Here is a 16,784-nt window from a genome sequence, read left to right on the forward strand (position 1 = left end):
GCCAGCTCGCCCGGCGAGCACGGCCGTGTTGCTGGTCGACTCGCCGGCGAGCTCAGACGCAACACGAGCCAGCTCGCACGGCGAGCACAGCCGTGTTGCCGGTCGACTCGCCGGCAAGCTCGGCCGTGACACGGGCCAGCTTGCCCAGCGAGCACGACCGTGTTGCCGGTCGGCTCTCCGGCGAGCTCGATCGTGCCACGGATCGGCTCGCCCGGGGAGCGCGGCCAATTCTCCATGGACCATTTCAAACCCGGTCCCATCCCATAACCATGCATCTTCGTCCGAAGTTTCCGTAACTCAGTCTTCGGGTCCGTGGATACGACACTAATTTTCCGTCTAAAAAACATCGTCGAAAGTATTCGGGAAGTTGAGAAGGTTATGTCTCTCGAACAGTTTCCTATTCTTCGTAGTAGAGCAGGTTACGGTTAACTTAACACCAACTGCCTCGGCTATGCGCATTTTTCCGTTTTTACTATCGAGCTGCGACTCGACTAGGTTAGAACTTAGGTGGCTAGACTAGCGAACATACCGACAGCTCTCGTGGCCTAGGATCTTACCTGTTGTTCACGCTCAAACGCGAATTCGGAAATAAGACCTCTTTGTTCTCTTTTCGCTCTTTTACGATTTATTACTTTCGAATCTTTCATATTGATTGTGTTGTACGTGGCACAATAGATAACCGGGACCTTCAGGGAAGGCTAGGTTAACTTGGCTTTCCTCCGATTAACAAAACTCGACGGTGTGATCCTCCTCATGCCTCTCGCCTAGGACTCCTTATATACTGGCTCCTAGGTCGGTTTGCGCTTTTCCTCTTCTGCCTTAAGCCGTCATAGCGTAAAAATGGAGATATTCCACTTTTTCCGATCTTCGTAATTATCTTCAAAATTTCGTATTTATCCGTGGAAACTTGACATTTATCTTTCCTTGCGAACCAAGAGTAAACCGTCATGCGGCTTATTACGGCCTCTTTCGATAAAGAATGAACTTTCCGCGGTTTTTACGGTGAAGTTTGATCGATGACTTAGAATGGTGGGAAACGTTAACTGGGTTCGCTACGGTCTTCTGGAGATAGCATCGAAGGGTAGACGAGAATGCATGGACTAATGTTGTATCGTCGTTTCGGAAGAGCTCAGTCGCTGCGTAGCGATCGAGCAGAACGGACGCTCGGTCGCTACAAAGCGACCGAGCTTCAGCTCGAGCTCGGTCGCTACGTAGCGACCGAGCGGAACGAATGCTGGATCGCTACGTAGCGACCGAGCTTCGGCTCAAGCTCGGTCGGTAACGAATGCTCGGTCGCTACGTAGCTACCGAGCTTTGGCTAGAGCTCGATCGTTCGCTACGTAGCGACCGAGCGGAATGAACGCTCGGTCGCTACGTAGCGACCGAGCTTTGGCTCGAGCTCGGTCGCTACGTAGCGATCGAGCGGAACACGCGTTCGGTCGCTGCGTAGCGACCCTTTTCGAGCTCTTGTCGGATGTCTCGTGTTTCCTCCCCAAAGCTTTCCTTAAGGAAGAATCTATTTCAAAAAATTATTTGTCGAAGAAGGTTTTTCGTTTTCTTCTTCGGACGTTTTGAATGTTAACTTCGTCGTAACCGTTTTTGACCCCAACACCACTCACTTGGAAATTAAAACCGAGGCAGAGAGTTACTTCTCAGAGTTTCTCAACCGTATTCCTTCTAACTTCATGGGAGCTACAGTCTATGAGCTGAGGGACCTTTTTGATTTTGAATGTACTACTGAAGACTGCAGCCACCTGCAAGCTGATGTCACAGCGGAGGAGATCAGAGAGGTGCTCTTCGCCATGCCTTCAAACAAATCCCCGGGCCCAGATGGTTCCCATGCGAGTTTGTCAAAGCTAGCTGGTCAGTAATCTCTCAGGACTTCACAATTGCGGTTCAATCAGTGTTTCAGTTTGTGTTTCTTCCGAAAGGTATTAACTCAACAATATTAGCCCTTATCCCTGAGAAGACTGATGCGCTGGAAATGCGAGATTATAGAACCATTGCTTGTTGCAATGTGCTATATAAGGTTGTGTCTAAAATCCTTGCCAATCGACTGAAGACTTTATTACCGAGAATCATAGCTGAAAACCAATCTGTGTTTGTGAAAGGAAGATTGCTGATGGAAAACGTTCTATTGGCGTCAGAGTTAGTGAAAGACTATCACAAAGAGGAGATTTCTCCACGCTGTGCGATGAAAATTGACATCTCAAAGGCGTTTGACTCGGTTCAGTGGTCCTTCCTTCTAAACAGTCTGTCGGTGATGGGTTTCCCTGAAAGGTTCATTCACTGGATCAGGTTATGTATCACCACCCCCTCCTATTCGGTTCAAGTAAATGGTGAACTCGCGGGGTATTTTCAGAGTGCTAGCGGATTGAGACAGGGATGTTCTCTCTCACCTTATATCTTTGTGATTTGTATGAACGTTCTGTCCCTAAAAATTGATAAGGCGGTGAGAGACAAGAAGTGTGGGTTTCACCCCAGGTGCCAGTCTCTGTCGCTCACTCATCTTTGTTTCGCGGATGACCTAATGGTGTTTGTGGAGGGTTCTAAGGAATCTGTTGAAGGGGCTCTGGGTGTTTTTGAGGAATTTACAGTTTGGTCGGGTCTCTCCATCAGCTTAGAAAAGTCCACAATTTATATGGGAGGTGTATCTGAAGTGGAGCAGAGTCGGATTCTCATAAACTTCCCGTTTGCTGTGGGAGAACTCCCAGTCCGCTATTTGGGTCTTCCCCTGATGACTAAGGCTATTAGAAGGCAAGACTACATGCCACTGCTTGAGAGGATCAGAGGTCGCATATGTTCTTGGACTAGCCGATTCCTCTCGTACGCTGGACGACTGCAGCTCATTAGGTCGGTCTTAATGAGCATTGTAAATTTCTGGGGAGCGGCGTTCAGATTGCCTGGCCAATGTTCCAAAAAGATAGAACAACTCTGTTCAGCATTTCTCTGGTCTGGTCTGGAACTAAAGTCGACAGGAGCTAAAGTGGCTTGGAAAGATATATGTAAGCTGAAACAAGAAGGAGGGTTAGGCATCAGAGCTTTGAAGGAAGAAAATAAGGTGCAAGGCCTGAAACTAATTTGGAGATTGCTAGCTGGAGATTCTCTCTGGGGAAAGTGGATCAAGTCGAACCTGCTTAAGAAAAACAGTTTATGGGAGATCAGTCTCACTTCTCAAGCAGGCTCTTGGATCTGGAGAAAACTCTTAAAGCTTCGAGATGTAGCAAGAACGTTCCACATGAAAGAGATTGGTAATGGCCGTCACACCTCGTTTTGGTATGATAAATGGTCCAATTTGGGTGTGATGTCGGAGTTGCTGGGGACTCGGGGGGTGATTGATTTGGGAATTCGGCGTGAAGCCACAGTAGAAGAAGTACTGCAAAAGGAACGGAGAAGAAGAAGACACAGAAGTGTCATATTAAATGAGATTGGAAAAGAGTTGGAGCACATTAAAGAGAAACAGAGATATATATGAAGTAAAGGATGTTGATTTGTGGAGAAGGGACTCAGGGCTCAAACCTAAGTTTTCAAATCACGAGACGTGGAAGTTGATAAGAGCAAATGGTGATCAATGCGCTTGGGGAAGATGTACTTGGTTCCTTCAGGCAACGCCGAAATTTGCGTTCCTGACCTGGCTAGCTATGCGTGACAGATTAGCTACCATGGACCGGGTATCAAGTTGGAGCCAAGAGGCTGACACAACTTGTATCCTATTCAAAAGCGCCCCTGAATCGCGTAATCATCTTTTCTTTGAGTGTTCTTTTGCTTTAGAGCTATGGGAACACCTCATGAGAGGAATATTACGCAGTTCGTACTCTGCTAAATGGGATGATCCCTTAAGGTTACTTACTGATTCGGGCATGGAAAAGAAGAAACGCTTTTGTTTTCGCTACACCTTCCAAGTGACATTGTACTCCTTGTGGAGGGAACGAAACAAGAGGAGACACGGTGAGCAAGCTCTGCCGGTAAGGGTTTTATCTAAGCTCACTGACAAGGCTGTTCGTAACAAGCTCAGCCTGATTCAGTTGAAGGTGAGAACGTTTTGCAGTACTGGTTTGCTACTAGAGTGTAAATATGAGGTTGCTTGGACAGGAACTTTTGTTCCTTTTTTGAAGATGGTGTATAGGGAAAGGGATAGGAGTAGATTTTCTTTCATATAAAGGTCCACTTGATGTAAAAATGTTTTTTTCATGACTAAAATTTAGCATTCATTCAAAAAAAAAGAGTTGATCAACAAATCAACATGTCTACCTGTGATCATTGCAACAATCGACATCTTAAGAATTTTGTTTGTTTTGTTAAAAAAGAATGTCTCTACTCAATTGTCCTTAACATATAAAGTCAAAGCTGAGAATCTGAATGAAGCAGACTTTGAACTTAACAAGTCACCAACAGATTCAAGTACTGCTAAAGAGGAGAAAAACTCGTTTTACTGAGGAGAAGAACCAGCTAATGTTTTTGGTGAGATGCAAAGTGAGAAGAAGAAAGAAAAAATTAAACAAGTCAAAGTTGATGGGGATGCCTATGATGCTGATACCAAGATCTATGGAGAAGAGAATAGAAACAATATGTTAAAGGTTTCTATGCTTGGAGATGTTAAGAAGAGACAAAATTTTTAGAACAAAACTTTGTTGAAGGCGACTTTCGAGATATGTGCAATGAAGCATAACTTATCAAATCGGATAGAGAACTTTGGTATATTAGATGCGCTGATAATGCATGCATTTAGGGTGTTCAAGCAGAGTGTTTGAGGGATTCTACATATTTCATTATCAAAAAGTATGTCGGTAAACATACATGTGCACCTTCAAGTAAAACCAAAGGGGGTAAGACTGCTTCAGTCAAAACTATAGTCTATCTGATTATACATAAGTATGAAGGTGTTAAGGAAGGGCAAAAATGCAAAAATCTAATGATATAATACAAAATATGCGTATGAATCATGGATGTGAGATCACATATTCTTTAGCATGGGATGCGCGTGAATTCACGGTCAATGCAGTTAGAGGTATTCCAAAGAGAAGTTAAGGAAAAATACCGAAATACTTGCACATGCTGAGAGAAGCTAGTCCGGTACACATTAATCGTATTAGAATGACAGAAATGTGATATTTCGGTAATATCAGTTTGGCAATTGAAAATTACCTAAGGGAGGCTGATGTGCAAAAATGGGCTAGATGTCAATTCCCTGGATACAAATATGAAATAAGCAAAACCAATCCTGCTGAATCTATCAACTCTACTTTGGTTCAACGAGAGAGCATCCAGTCATTCATTTGTTGGACAATGTCAACACAGTTGTTTTATAAGTGTAAGAAACTGATTTTAAAGCATAAACATCCCCTGACGAAAGATGTGGAGAAAAAGATTGATAGGAGAACCCAGAAAGGCAAAACATTTTCAGTTTACCCTATCAATGATGGTCGATTGCTTGTTAGAGGTGATAAAATTGACTGCTTAGTTGATTTGGGTAGACAGACTTGCTCATGTGGAAAGTATGACCTGATGAAGATCCCTTGTATGCACGCAATTAAAGCTGGTTTTCATTTTAGTAAAGAGCCACACACATTGACTGATTTGGTGTACACGACATGATCGTGAAAAGAAGCTTATTAGGAAATCATAAATCCTATTGATTTTCTTAAGGATGTTTCTTCTACACCAGAAAATGTTAAGAAAGTCAAAGTGATACCACCAGACAAAGAAGATCAGTTGGAAGGGAAATAAAACACATATATAAAACCGTTGAAGACCAAATTTGGTCATTGCAAACATCACAAAAGAGGCAGCTTCGCAAGTGTAGTAGATGTGGTATTAGTGGGCACAACAGAGAAACTTGTGAAATAACAATATAGTCAGTCACAAATGGTAAAGGACAGCTTATATAGCCAGTTAATTTATTTTGTTTCATGCTCGATTTATTTGTGTTTCATGCAAGTTTTTTTTGTGTTACAGGATTCAAGTTCTTGTGTGCAAGTGATGGTAATGGCCAACTTATTTCAAAGTGCAAGTAGTGCATTGTTATCATGTTTTGTTTGGTTTTTGCTTCTAAAAACTTTCAACTCTGTTTTCAGTTTTATTGTTATACATTGCTATCATTTTCATATGCTTTTTGGTTCTAAAATCTTTGAAGGTTATTGTCAGTTTCATTGTTATACATTGTTCTACATTGCTATCATGTATGTTTTGTATGTTTTTTGCAATGATGTTTTCAGTTTCTTAGACAACAAAGAATGAACAAAACTCTAAGAACCTCAAAATCGTCTTATTCATAGTAAGAACAAAACACTAAGAACCAGAAAATCGTCATATTCATTGTAATAACAAATCACTAAGAACCAAAAAATCGTCATATTCATTGTAAAATTAAAATACTAAGAACCAATAGAGTAATTTTATTCGTTCTTGGCTTCTTAATTTTCCAAAAAGCCATAGAATGCTTCATAAACGACCTACTTTAAGGGAATTTTTCTGTTTCCTAACTTCTTCATCCACTGTCCTTTTCAAACTCTTTTCAGATCTTCAATCTCTTCTGAAATTCTCCCTTACTCAGCCTCTACCCTTTGAATCTCATCAAGCAAAACTTCATCGACCCACTTAAATAAATGGTTTTCCTGCTTTCGCTACATAAAAACCCAAATGAAAATCAAAACAAATCAGGACTATGGAAAAACAATGTGAAAAATAAATCGAATATATGGCAAAAGAAAGGGATAGCAAATCGAAACTATGAACAAACGAATTGGACAAAATCGATAACATGTAACCCAATTTCGCATCTATAGAATCTTTTGTAAGAGTTCTCATCGGTTTTTGAAAAGAATATTACAACTCTATTCCCACACCGGCATGTAGAAGGAACTCCTTCATAGAATCGCTCGTGCGTCGCCATGCTTGAGAGAAAAGAGTTTGGAAGTTTCAGAGAAAAGACGATTCAGAAAAATGGTGGCTATCGGGGATTTTGGTCTTATAAATATCAGGTATTAGGTTAATGTTGGATCTCAGTTGGGTCGGGTTTGTGGCTGACGTTGATCAAAAAATGGTGTGTATGAGAAACATAGTTTAGAGTATTGTGTTTCAACGAACATAAGGGTCGTGTACTTGTTTGTGGCTGAAGACAAAAAGGGTTTTAATATATATGAGACACAAAGATTTTATTACTAGTTTAAAGGATTGTTTTAGTGTTGTTTCACCTTAGTTATTCTATTTGTCTAGTTTATGGTCTCGTTTAGGGTATGTTTAGGGTCTCGAATAGGGTTTAGGTCTCGTTTAGGGCATGTTTAGGGTTTATGTTATGGTTTGTTTATGGTCTCATATAGGGTTTGTATAGGTCTAATTACACACATTTTTAAGCATAAAGTTACAGAAGTTGTGTATCATTCATAAATTTATTTTTTGTTCATAAAATCAGAATAAAAACAAAAAGTTATACATTAGATTAAGCATTCAAGCATTCTTGTTCCTATAAATCAGAATAAAAGCCAAAGTTATACATTTGACCAAGAATTCTCACAGAATATCCTCTACAACCGAAGAAACAAGACACTCTAGAAGTACATACTTTGGCATCCAATCAACCAATTCCGAGTCATTAGATGCTTCCCAAATATCCCACAAAACTATGTGGCGAGCTTGTTTGATGCTATCATCATTCACCAAGGACAACTCAAATCCAAGAAAATGGCACTCAATGAACTTAAATGCATAAACACCACAATCTAATACACTATTATTCAGTTTCCCCACAGGGACATAGGAAACACTATATGCAGTGACATCGAAATCCTTCGGTATCTTGGCTGAGCTGCCTTGACAATACGAGGAACAAGGTTTGATAACGCATCCAACTCCTTGTACATTTTTATACCTGAGCAGTCAAACACATATCAATGCTCCTGGTTACGAAGCTGATGCACTAAGCGATCTAATGATTCCCACTGACATGGATAGGGACATACAACCGATCCACATCTAAATTCCATATCTCTTGTGTCCTTCCATGTGGTGGAAGGATCCCTTTACCGTACTGCAGTAACAAATTATGAAGCGCGTACTTTCTTTTATCCACGAAGAAACTCGTGTACTCTTTTTTAATCATATTGGTGAAAACGACTGTCACGAAAGCGACACAATGAGGTTTCTATCGTTTCAGAGTTGTTCTCTCTTGGAATAAGTACATTATGGTGTCAATCTCCTGCATATTTTGATGATGTTAGCATAAAAAATGTATGTAAAACACAAATGGAAATTAATAGTATCTAAGGTTAACTGAGTTATGAAGCCACTCAAATGGTGGATCCATAAGACGATTAGCAACCTCAAAATCTAAAATAGTAGGTCCAATCGGTAGACCTCTGAAACTGAGACCAATAATACAAACTAATAAATAATCCTTTTTCTTTAAAAAACACATATATGATAGAAGAATGAGAATTTACTTGCGTGGGGGAAGTTGACCAATTTCTTACTTTGTCCTAATCCTCGTCACACACAAACACCAATGTAGAATCTGGTTCTGCTTCTCCGGCTCTATTTGCTCATCATGTAACTGCAGTGTGGACATGTTGAAGGGTCTAGATTTCCTTGTGTTTTTTACTTTAACTTAAGAAGGATCATAACCTTAAATTTATCTTGGACAGGTCCTTCAATTCTTGTGTACTCAATCGAAAATCAAAATCATTAGTTTCTATTTCAACATTTTTCTCATCCTATTCAATAAAAACAAAAAAACATATAAGCAACAAGAACCATATAACATGCAATCATAACACCAACAAAACATTACATTCACATAGTTTCCATTACACAAACATTCAAGCCTATTACACATCCCGTACATAATAAACAAACCTATTACACAAACTTTTCCCATTGCATAGTACAATTCCAAAACTGTTACATATTATTACACAATGAAAATGAAAAGCTCCAGCAGCCTAGCTCCAGCAGCCTAACTCAAGCATCCTAGTTCCAAATGCATCACGTTCTACACTTTCTCTTAGGTAGTAAATTTTTCTTTGCTGGAGCTTCATCGACTTTTTTCTTTGCTGGAGCTTGATCAGCTTTTCTCTTATGTGGAGCTTGTTTGGCTTTGCTAGGATCACTTGCTTCACCACTAAAAGTGAAAGCTTCCCTGAGCTGTGAAACCTCATTCTCCATCTTCCCTCTCCTCTTTGTAAAACCATTCTCCATCTTCTCCATTTGCGTACTGAGTCTATCCCCAAGGAAGTGACAGATGTGTATATGAGACCCTCAGTGAAACTCGTAGTTTCAGGATCAAGAGTCGTTTATTTTTGCTGCAGGTCGCTGACACATCAACTTCTTCTTTCTTGTCTTGGCTCCTTCATCATGAATCTTTCTCTTGCCTTTTCCTGCAACATTAACCGAAGAGGCCTCCACGTCTGCTACAACATCAGTATCATCAACAATCTCATTAGCTTCTGACTCTATATCCTCTTTTTCGGCTTCCTCCATTTCAGTTTCTTCTTCTATAACTTTCCATTCTGTCTTGCTCCAATCATTTGGTTTGGCTCCAATTGTTTTACATTTTGCGGTTATTACTAAAATGCAGCCACGGTTAGCTACGGTTTTTTCGTGGCTTTTCTGAAAGGGTTTTAATATCGGTTTTCCCCTTTCTTCTCAACACTTAGACAAAAACACAAACTCTCTCGTGAGTCGCCACCGACAAAAACACTCGTCCTCTCCGATTCAAAGCCTCTCCGTCTCCGATTTGAAGCCTCGCCGTCTCCAATTCCAAGCCGCGACGGCTCTCGTTCCCTTCTCACATCGCTCAAGGCAACCCTCTATATCTCTTTCCGAGAAACGTCTCGTTTCGATTTAGGGTTTCGGTTACTTTTTTTTTATTACGTTTTTTATTTCCTTAGTGTTTCGATTTAGCGGTTTCAATCTATGTCACTTGAATGTTCTTATTGCATGTTTAGTTTTTGTTTCTGATTTAGGGGTTCGATTTCTTTCGGTTGTTACTGTCTATTTGTTCCTTAGGGATTCGATTTCTCTAGGTTGTATCTGTCTTAGAGTTGTCTCTGTTTCTTAGTTTGTCTCTGTCTCTCTTATTTTTTTTTTCTGTCTTTCTTATTTCGATTGTATAAGATTCTAACTAATGGTTCTTTTTCTTTGGTTGTGATCAAATGAACTCAACAATAGTACCTGGGACAACTGCTGCGCCTCTCCTATGCCTCCTGGTGCTACTGGACCGGCTTTAATTTGAACCATGCTGCTTCCTCTTCTCGTTCCAATAGCTACTCGCAAATGACCTTCAATGCCATGCTCAATTCACCTGCTAGGCTATCACAGCCCCATCTCCATCCAGATAAAATCAATGGAGCTTTATGGTAAGATTATATTTGGTCTCCATCTCTTTCTTAGATAGGATTGTTTTTGTTATTTGAATTATGGCTGTGATTGCTTAGGATAGTTTATGTTTAGGATTGTTACTTATGATAGTTTATTTTTTAGGATTGTTTTTTGATTGTATTGTTTCAGTTACTGATGTTTGTTATCATTTTAGGTTTGGTATTGACCCATCTGTCAACTCTTTCATCCGAGCAACTTGGCAAGGATACTACATGGGGCCTTGGAGAGTTGGAGGAAGGTTCCTGATGAAAGGAGGGAATCATGGTGGCAAAGGTTTATGGTAAGCGACTAGTGTACATTGTATATGCCGCTTACATGTTTTTAAATCATTTACTGTTTTGAGCAAAATTTCTATTGGGACTCTTGAGTTTAATGACTTGGTCTACGGTCTATGGAAGAAAGAAACATGGACAACCATTGGTGAAAGGATAAGCAAGAAGAAGAGGCAACACAAGAAGCCAAATTATATCAATGATGCTGACTGGACACTCCTGCTGGAGAATTGGCGACCGATGCAGCTAAAAGGAAGAGCAAAAAGGCTGCAAAATCTCGCAAGTCTGATACTGTGCGTAAAGATTGTCACAAGCATAATGTAGGACCTAGGTCTTTTGCAAGGATAGAGTATAACATGGTATCTTTCCATGTCTATACTTTTAAATATTTTTCTTTTTCTAATATGTTGTAAAATATGTTACTTTATTGCAGATGGTTGCGTCTGGTACTAATGAACGACCATCATACACTGCCTAGTCAGGGCGACACACACCCGACCAGATGAGACTTTTTTGGACTATCGTGCTGAAGAGCTGGTTACTCAAGCAGAGATGGAAGGCACACAGCTCTCTAACACTGAAGGATCACCGGGAGTCCAACTGCATCATCTACTCCTTCTCGCCTCAAGTTAAACAAAGCTTATCTGAAGGTATGTTTACTTAAGATTTCAATTCTATTAATTGTTTTATGTTCTGATATGTATGTAGAATTAGATATGACTTAGAGCTGCTTAAGAATGTGGTTTACAATGTCTTATGCTATGTTCTGTTTATCTACAGTCTTGACTTTAAGCTGAGTTGATTAAAATTGTTTTATGTTATGTTCAAGTTGGTGTTGGTTTTGACTGTTTTCCCTTTCCCCTCACAGAATGCTAAGGGTAAGAGGGGGCATGTTTATGGACTGGGCAGTGCCCAATACAGGGAGTATACACCTTCTTCACGCGTCCCTAATGGTCTTGCCCGCAACCTGGAGCTGGAGATGCGTGTGGGCGGTCTTGAGACAAGCCTCCAAAGTGTCACTGCTGATATTGCTGAGGTGAAGCAGGATGTGTCTGAGATGAAGCAGGACTTTGCAGCAACAAGAGATGGAATCAATCAGCTCCTCCAAACGCTTCGGCCCCAACAAGCACCTACTGGACAGACTTCTGCTCAGCCTCAAGCCCCAACTACTCAGCCTTAACCTGTCAATGGCATTTAGAAGTAGATTGTTCATCCTGTCTTCTCTTTTGTCACAAGGTTCATCAAACTCTAGCTGGTCTTTTGGTAGACTCTTTAACTATGTCATTTGTAGAGTCTTCTTAGACTCTTTAAAACTCTTCTACCTTGTAAATTATCTATGTTTTAGTAATGTTGAACCTACTCTTTTATATATATGTAACTTCTGTTTTCATTGAATGTGCAATGTTTTAATATTTGAATGGAAATATAACTTGTAAAAATTGGCAAATTAAAACTAATCAAAAGAAAACCATTTACAAAAGTGGCTATAAAATAGCCACAATAACAACAATGGCTTTAACATGGCTAAAGAATACCACGTGAATAACTGTGGCTTCATATAGCCAGTAAGACGTAGTGGAAAAACCGTGGCTGCGATATCCACTTTAAAGTAGTGGTAAAACCGTGGCTATAATAGCCACTAAGTATAGCAACGTTTATTGATGTTGTTATCGTGGCAATATAAGCCACGAAAACAGCGTGGTAAAACCGTGGCTACTAGCCATGTTTAGCCACACCTTTTTTCCAGCCACGAGGCTATAGCCACGGTAAATTTCCTTTCCAAAAGTGTGGCTCTTTTCTTTGTAGCCACGAATTTCTGCTCTATAGCCACGAAGTTGTAGTGGCTATGCGGTAGATTTCTACTAGTGGTTTTTCCATTCTATTTTGGAAAATTTCTCTTTATTCAATCAGATTTTAGTCACCAACTTTAGGATATGGTAATTAATGAAATAAAAGTGGGCAAAGAATCGGCATCCAAAATCCAAACCCTAACCGAAAAACTTGAATCTGAACCAATCTAAATTAGATTATATACCCAAAAATATCTGAAAAATCCATAGAATCCAAAAATTTCTACCCAAACCAGAATTAATACTCCAAAAATATGGATGAGTTCAGTATTCGAGGCCTACTAATAACATCAAATACTAACTTCGTTTTTGAACTTGGTTCATACATGTTCAAGTTTATATATTATATATTGTTTTGTTTTCTTATTTTGAGTTTGTCTGTAGCTTTCCATAAATAACGAGTATTTCAAACAAAATTCCAAACCATCATGAATTTGAGAGGATTTGAATTGAGTTGAACTGAAACCAATCGTATTATACCCAAAATGGCCATATACCGCTGCACTCGAACATCCGAAAACCCAAAATACATGAACTGAACCTTCATGGTTAACCAAATCTGCCACCCTTACAATATTGAGTTTGTTAGGACAAAAAGGTATTTCTCGTTAGTTGTAATTCAATGTACAAGATGATGCATGTTTAAATAGAGTAACCGAGATTAACAAGTAATTAACAAATAAGAACCTAACATAGATGCAAAAATGTTTTATGAAATGTTAGCTGTTGCGAATCAGCCAATCTACCGTGGTTGTAGAGAAGGTCTTTCTAAATTGTCGTTAGTAGTTAGAATGATGAATATTAAAACTGATCACAATCTACCTGAAAAATTGCATGGATGCATGGGCAGACTTGTTTAAAGAGTATTTGCCGGAAGACAGCGCGTCAGATGATTCTTATCATGAAATTCAGATATTGGTTTAAGGTCTTGGGTTACCTTCGAAGATGATAGACTCTGGAATAAATTGGTTAGCAGTTATCGAAGTTACACCTCGTGGATGAATAATCGGTGAAAAGAACCACCTTTGGAAGAAGAACACATCGATGAAGTCGAGGAACCTGAACAACAAACATATGACATCCTTCTCTTTGATCCGCATAATCCTGAATAGGAAGATCTTTCTGATGATACCACTGACGAAGCTGTTGAAGACGAGTTTGATGAAAGTGTTGATGTTTGTAGTGAGGACTTGAATGTCAATGATGTATCCGAATAATGATGTAATTTTTTCCATATATAATTCAAATGATGAATTTCAGACTAAATGCATGTGTTCGGTTTGTTTAATTATGAAAGTTTAATTTATAAACTGATTTTGGGGTTAGGAAAAATGTTAAGGGATTTATGGATTGAGGGTTTAGAGAGTATAGAGTTTATAAGTTAAGGAACTTGGGGTTTCGAGTTTTGGGTTTTAGGGATTCAGATTGACTCTTAGTTAATTCATCGTAAAAGAGATAACGCTGGATCTGGTTGATTCCTCATAATAAGTTTCGTCGTAAATTACTCGTAATATATAAAGGTTTTGTCGTCAAGGGAAAACGCGGGATCTGGTTTATTCCATGTAACCCATTTCGTCGTAAAGTCCTCGTAAACCAAAAACATGGGTCCTCATTTAGTTGTCGTAAAACGTAAATTCGGGATCTGGTTTAGTCCTCGTAATATAAGTGGGATTTACGACAAAATTTAAAATGAAAATGCTGGATCTGGTTGATTACTCGTAATTTTACGAGGGTTTTACGAGGAAATCTAATTTCCTATATATAAACGAACCAACTCGCTCTTCATGTTGTAGTGTCTTCATCTCATTCTCAAAGCTAGGTAGTCCTCTCTACTTCCTCTTTTTTTCTTAGTTTAGGTTGTTAGTTTAGGGTAGTTAGGGTTTGATTAGGTGGTTAGCTTAGGGAATTCGTAGATAAATTTATGGAATTTGTAGATTATAGAAAGAAGAATTTAAAATGTTACTTGATTAATCTACCTAAATTTTTGTTTTCAGATGGTTAGGAAAAACAAGCTTACACTTCATTACAGAGACTTGTTTGGTGTGCCTGGTATTCATGCGCATCATCTTTTTCAGCCCCTGTTCTTCGGTTCCGGATACAGTTCTCATTTCTCAGTCTTCTCAGAGAGTCTCAAACGTCTCCCAGAGTTCCACAACCCCTGAGGAAATGGAGAGAAGGAGCAGTCAAAAGTACTTCACGGAGTTCCACAACTCCTACCTAGTTTTTTTCTTCTTTTTTATTGTATTATAAATTTGAAACTTAAATATTTATAAAATATTTTCGGATTTTTCTATTATTTGAATTTTTGATAATTTTTATTAATTTTTGTTCATTAATTTAATTCTAATTTTTTAATATTGAAAGATCAATTTTAATCTTCTTACCCCAAAAAGGATAGCAAAAGAACGTAACATTAAGGACGTGCGACTTCCTTCATCATTCAGGATCAATTTCAGAACCCGAATAGATCAGTTTCAAGCTTATGGCTTTTGTGGCGGGGACTAAATGCACTGACGCGAATAAGTAGAAGAAGGAGCATTCTAATTATAAATGTACAATTTACCGGTCGATTTATTTAATCTTGATTAAACTGGATTGCACAGAATTGAGAATTGATAACAATAAAAATGATAAGTGGTCGTACATTAAATGGGTCCATCCAATAAAAAGTATAGCGGGTGGCTCTTCACTATAGCATTTATGTGATTTCTTTAGTAACATAGGTCCATTCTAATACCGGCTGCGAGGAGAATTGTGGTGTTGACACCTTATCACTAAAACTTAAGTCAAAACTTAAAAATGTTTATCTTTTAATATATATAAGTGTTATGGAAGCGCCCTATTGCAAACGGGGGAGGCGCAGAATTTGTTGACTTTAATATCATTATCGGTCCCACTGTCACTATGCATGCACAGTAACTTTACTTTTTCGTTTATTTCATTTCTATATAAACGATCGTTTCGATCGTTTGTAATACACACCATCCCTTCTCCTTCTAATAACACATCCTCTCTTGTTATCAGTGTTATCTTCTTCATACGGGTATAAAATTTTGCTTTATTTAAATTCCCGCGATACAAGAAAATTCCAGTTCTTTTTATAACACGTTATCAGCACGATCGTTCTTCAATTTGGTAAAAATTATTTGTATCATTTATACCATGTTATAATGGCCGGAATACCGCTTATATTATTTATTAATAATTTAATTAATTTATTGGTCGGCCGAGCCGCCTTATATTCTGTTTATTGTTAATTGGTCGGTCGAGCCGCCGTATAATTTATTTATTACTCTGCATTGACCGGCTGAGCCGTCGCATGATTTGTTGCCATAAGTTTTACCATTACTAATTTTTATGAAATTTTATAGATTTGATTGACTGTTTAATACAATATTTTCAGACTGATTTTTGGTGCACTCGATTTAACACAGAGAAAATTTTTCAGAAATTTTCCCTTTCTCAAACGGTCATGAACAGTGATTTTCATCTATAAATACAACTCATTTTCACTTGATTTCATCATCCAAAAAATTTCATCTTCTCTCAAATATTTTCAAATCGCTCTCCTCCGATTTTTTCATTTCAAGAAAGATGATTCGCGCATTTTTGTTTTTATGTGCCATTTTTATTTGTGTTTCTATTTATGGTTTATTCGTTGGAGAATTTGCTCCAGTGAATTTAAGACGAATATCGGTTTACTTTTCTTTACATCGCTTCTCCTTGTAATTGCGTGTATTATCAATATAAATGGTTCGTTTTAAAATTACGAAATTCTAATAAAATATTTTATTTTGTGTTTTTAGAAATACAAATGGCAAACATCGAGAAACTCCAGTTCCCGGCCCTGAAAATAACTGGCGAAAATTACGTCGGGTGGGTCACAAACGTGAAACCATATCTGGTGATGAAAAAGATAACCGAAACAATTGTAATCGGTAACAAATCACCACCCGAGCCGAAGCGATAATCTTCGTGAAGAAGCATTTAGATGAAAATCTAACGCACAACTATGCAAACGTCGAGGACCCAGCTGAACTATGGCAAACTTTAAAAGAAAGGTTCGATAACCAGAGACAAATCAACCTTCCTCACGCTCTAGAAGAGTGGAAAAATCTGAGCAGATGTGGATGTAAAGGACATTGGTCCCGTACCTGTCGTACTCCTCCACATCTCTGTAAGTTATATCAAGAGTCCACGAAAGGCAAAGCTAAAGAAGTGAACCTCACTGAAAAATTTGGAGGGACATCGTACCTCGATGCCTCCGACTTCGCAAATGAGCTGGACT

The 16,784-nt window shown here is 38.9% G+C and overlaps 1 pseudogene; it reads left to right on the forward strand.

The window, feature by feature from the left end:
* The window catches only part of LOC106338705, a 64,503-nt pseudogene extending 60,067 nt beyond the window's left edge, over positions 1 to 4,436 (forward strand).
* The last annotated feature ends 12,348 nt before the right edge of the window (positions 4,437 to 16,784 follow it).

The sequence above is a fragment of the Brassica oleracea genome, chromosome C4 (assembly GCF_000695525.1).
Source record: "Brassica oleracea var. oleracea cultivar TO1000 chromosome C4, BOL, whole genome shotgun sequence".
Classification (NCBI taxonomy): Eukaryota; Viridiplantae; Streptophyta; class Magnoliopsida; order Brassicales; family Brassicaceae; genus Brassica; species Brassica oleracea.